The sequence below is a fragment of the Eriocheir sinensis genome, chromosome 7, assembly GCF_024679095.1.
Source record: "Eriocheir sinensis breed Jianghai 21 chromosome 7, ASM2467909v1, whole genome shotgun sequence".
In the NCBI taxonomy this organism is placed as follows: domain Eukaryota; kingdom Metazoa; phylum Arthropoda; class Malacostraca; order Decapoda; family Varunidae; genus Eriocheir; species Eriocheir sinensis.
Window position 1 is genome coordinate 8,979,258 of NC_066515.1, and position 5,000 is coordinate 8,984,257.

At 43.7% G+C, this 5,000-nt stretch overlaps 1 protein-coding gene across 1 annotated transcript in view; it reads right to left on the reverse strand.

Annotated features, from left to right (window-relative positions):
• Positions 1-5,000, reverse strand: part of LOC126992558 (carcinoembryonic antigen-related cell adhesion molecule 20-like) — a gene marked incomplete at its 5' end in the record, with an annotated part of 156,965 nt that overhangs the window by 121,399 nt on the left and 30,566 nt on the right.

Sequence of the window (5,000 nt, forward strand, 5' to 3'; positions counted from 1 at the left end):
TGAACGGAAACTCAGCTTTCACATTTCGAAGGTGTTAATGAGGCTCGTAAAAGGATCTCCGCCTGTCAGATTATAGCTGCAGGCAGATGGAAGCTGGAATGGCTTTTCTGTGCCTGGTATCGATTCGTTGTATTTTGGGAACCACCGTTCGTAATAGTTCTTCAAAATCAGTGGTTGACCTTCCAAGAAAATTATTAATTAATTAAACCTTGCTCCATTAACTCTTGGCTCCGCCGAAAGTAAGTAATTCTGTAATGCTCAACTTTCTATATAACTACCCTACCCATACGCGTTTCCTTTTCTTCTTCTCTCCAGTGAGTGCAATAATAAGTAAAACACAGAGGCCATTGCAGTAGTCTCCGCGCACACCGACATCCTGAGAAAAACCCTGAGGTGTGGACAGGAAACATTATTTCCCGAGGGTATTCAAATGTATCCCAGTGGTTTACCGAAACACTTGAGAAACGTCTGGGATACATTGTTGTCATACAAAGATTTCTGGTGTGGACGCGCCTTAAGGCTGAACTCTTCTCTCGAACTCTTCTCTTAAACTTTCTCAAAAAACTCCACTCTGGACGATTCTGGGTATATTCCTCCTACTCATCCCCTCTCTGACTCCTTTATGCCTGTTATTAAAATTCTTATGAATGATGTTTTCTATGCCCTCTATGGCCTCAATCCTCAAAAGGCTTATGGACCTGATGGAGTGCCTCCTATTGTCCTTATAAAATGTGCTTCCGTGCTGACACCCTGCCTGGTTAAACTCTTTCGCCTCTGCCTGTCAACATCTACCTTTCCTTCCTGCTGGAAGTATGCCTTCATACAGCCTGTGCTTAAGAAGGGTGACCGTTCCAATCCCTCAAACTACCGTCCTATAGCTTTGCTTTCTTGTCTATCTTAGGCCCCTTTCACACGAGCGGTTTCTGCTGCTGCGGCACGTGCCGGACGGTTTAGCTTTACATTGACTCCTATGGGTGCGTTCACACGAAGCCGGAGCGGCAGGACTGCCGCTCCGACAGCCGCACATTGCCGGACTGCCAGCAAGACCGCAGGGGCAGAAATGCCGCACAGCGGTTCCGGTGGTCATGTGTTACTATGGACGCGTTCACATATGCGGTGCTTGCCGCGTGCGGCGAGGGAAAGTTGTCTGTCAACACTGAAAGGAAAGGCACGCGACCACTTTGCATCATTGGAAAAGCTGGTATGCACTATATTTTCCATCTTATGAACTTTCAATTAGTGTATATTGAAAATGTAAGTGTCTTGCATATTAATTATGTATACCTCTGTACAACAAACATCTGCATATAAATTTCAGGGTTATGGCTAATTAAAAATTATCATGACACGGAGCTGCTGATCTCCGAGATTGAAAGACGGCCTTGTTTGTGGGATCCCTCAAAAGAAGATCCTCAAGAGAAGATTACAAATATGACTGAAGGAGGTACCGAAGTGGATGCAGCAGACATCGCACTTGACAGTGTAGATGTCCAGGTGTCATGCGGCAGAAACCGCTCGTGTGAAAGGGGCCTAAAGCTTTTGAATCTATCCTGAACCGGAAGATTCAAAAGCACCTTTCCACTTCTGACCTTCTATCTGATCGCCAGTATGGGTTCCGCAAGGGGCGTTCTACTGGTGATCTTGCCTTCCTAACTAATTCTTGGTCATCCTCTTTTAGCCGTTTCGGTGAAACCTTTGCTACTGCGCTGGACATATCAAAAGCCTTTGATAGGGTCTGGCACAAATCTTTGCTTCCCAAACTACCCTCTTACAGTTTCTATCCTTCTCTCTGTACCTTTATCTCCAGTTCCCTCTCTGACCGTTCTATTTCTGCTGTGGTAGACGGTCACTATTCTTCCCCTAAACCTATTAATAGTGGTGTTCCGCAGGGTTCTGGCCTATCTCCCACTCTCTTTCTGTTGTTCAATGATGATCTTTCCAATACGAACTGTCCTATCCATTCCTACGCCGATGACTCTTCGTTCAACCGGTGGCGGGTCAGCAAATTTGACGTCATTATTGTTCCTAAAATATGAAGCTGAAGAGCAGAATATAAATAAGAGGTCAGAATCGAGAATAACAGCGACCAGCAACATGAACTAAATGATCCCAGGCTGAAGGCGGTAGAACGCTTAGCCTCAGCCCTTACTATTAGTTCCGACTGGGGCAAGAAGAACTTGGTGTCCTTCAAAGCCTCAAAAACACAGTTTCTCCACCTATCCACTAGACACAATCTTCCAAACAACTATCCCCTATTATTTGACAACACTCAGCTATCTCCTTCTTCAACACTAAACATCTTCGGTCTATCCTTAACTCAAAATCTCAACTGGAAACTTCATATCTCTTCTCTTACTAAATCAGCTTCCTCGAGGCTGGGCGTTCTGTACCGTCTCTGCCAGTTCTTCTCCCCCGCACAGTTGCTATCCATTCACAGGGGTCTTGTCCGCCCTCGTATGGAGTATGCATCTCACGTGTGGAGGGGTCCACTCACACAGCTCTCTTGGACAGAGTGTAGTCTAAGGCTCTTCGTCTCATCAGCTCTCCTCCTCATACTAATAGTCTTCTACCTCTTAAATTTCGCCGCCATGTTGCCACTCTTTCTATCTTCTATCGATATTTTCATGCCGACTGCTCTTCCGAACTTGCTAACTGCATGCCTCCCCCTCCCGGCCTCGCCACACGACTTTCTACTCAAGCTCATCCCTTTACTGTCCAAATCCCTTACGCAAGAGTCAATCAGCATCTTCACTCTTTCATCCCTCACGCTGGTAAACTCTTGAACAATCTTCCTTCATATGTATTTCCTCCTGCATGCAACTTGAACTCTTTCACGAGGAGGGTATCAGGACGCCTCTCCTCCCGAAATTGACCTATCTTTCGGCCACTCCTCTAACTCTCTTTAGGAGCAGTGAGTAGCGGGCTTTTTTTTTTACATTTGTTAAGTTTCTTATGCCCTTGAACTGACTCCTCTGCTGTAAAAAAAAAAAAAAACATGTGAGTGTGTGTTTGAGACTGTGTGTGTGTGTGTGTGTGTGTGTGTGTGTGTGTGTGTGTGTGTGTGTGTGTGTGTGTTTCAAGCGTAAACACGCAACAATGCCATTTCTTAAAGTTCATTTCACTTTCTTTTCTCGATTAGCCGCGGATGATAGTTTTTGGCAAAGATTTCAAGGCAGAAACACACGATTGTATTTTGACTTTTCTGTCTCCAGGTTTATGCTGTGAAAGAGAGGAAAATATACACTTTTTCCTTATGATTTTTAAAATATAATAAAGAATAAAATTTGCACGAAGGTGGAAGTGACATGAGAAAGGGAACACGCTTTTATAAGTAGTTTTCGAAATGTATGATTTTTGAAGGACATGGCATGAGCAGTTACTATATTAAGAGAGATGAAGAAAGAAGAAAGACGATGATTTACCTTATGTGGAAGGGGATGAAACCAACATCCTCACATTTCATGAAGGACAAAGCGGAGCGAAAAAATAACTATAACACGGCTTCAAAATTGTTATATGAAAACATGAAAAAGGCTTAACCAGGAGGAAGTAATGAAAGGAATACCAGTCTCCTCCCATAACACTCTGAGGCAAATAAAAGACAAGGATTCAAGGACAGGCATTATAGTAATGGGTTTGGGAAGGTAAAGGAGAAAATGCACCTCTTCATCCCCTGCCAGCACGAGACTACAGGCGCTGACACGGCCGAGCAATACTGATGGAGGGAGGGGAAGCACACACACACACACACACACACACACACACACACACACACACACACACACACACACACACACACACACACACACACACACACACACACACACACACACACACACACACACACACACACACACACACACACACACAGGCACGCTTCTCTCTCTCTCTCTCTCTCTCTCTCTCTCTCTCTCTCTCTCTCACACACACACACACACACACTCTCTCTCTCTCTCTCTCTCTCTCTCTCTCTATTGCTGCCAACTGTAAAAATAATCCGAAATCTTTCTTTAGTTACATAAACAACAGAAGGGCGATCAGAAGTGGAATTGGACCTTTAACAAACAGCGACGGTGCACTAGTAACTGACAGCCAACACATTGCAAACCTCTTAAACAATTACTTTTCCTCGGTATTTAGTACTAACAGTCTTCCTCCCACTACAACCAACACCAGTACTGATGTAAATCTCGAGCATGCATTGCCTAATTTTGAAATAACAACCGATGAAGTCCTTAAAGCTCTCCACTTACTTAAAACAAATAAACGTCCAGGACCCGACAAAGTAGGTCCTATACTGCTTAAAGAAACAAGAGCGAAATACTCTCCTCCCTCACAATCGTATTCAAGATGTCGTTGCGACAAGACATCATCCCTTCGGATTGGAAAAAGGCTAACGTGACACCGATTTTTCAGAAAGGAGACAAAAAATATCAGGTAACTACCGACCCATTAGTCTAACTTCAATTGTAGGTAAGCTACTTGAGAGCATAATTAGAGACAAAATTGTGAGTTACCTCGAAAGCCACTCATTAATTGGGAATTCACAACATGGCTTCCGTAACAAAAGATCCCGCCTATCAAACCTATTGACCTTTTATAACGACCTCTTCTCAGTTTTTGACGTAATTAAATCATTGGACGTAGTCTATCTTGATTTGCAGAAAGCGTTTGATATAGTCACACATCATAAATTACTTTATAAATTAAAGCAAATAAGTATTGACGGTCAAGTAAACCAATGGATCGCGAATTGGTTAAGCAACAGACAACAAATAGTGGTGATTGACGGATTTAACTCATAGTGGGCGCTGGTCACTAGTAGCGTCCCTCAGGGCTCGGTTCTTGGCCCAGTGCTCTTCATTATTTATATCAACGATGTGGATGTTGGACTCAATAATCGCATTAGTAAATTTGCAGACGACACAAAGATTGGTAACTCGGTTCTCACTGGCGAAGACAGGCAAAGCCTGCAAGAAGATTTGCACAAAATTTCAGCT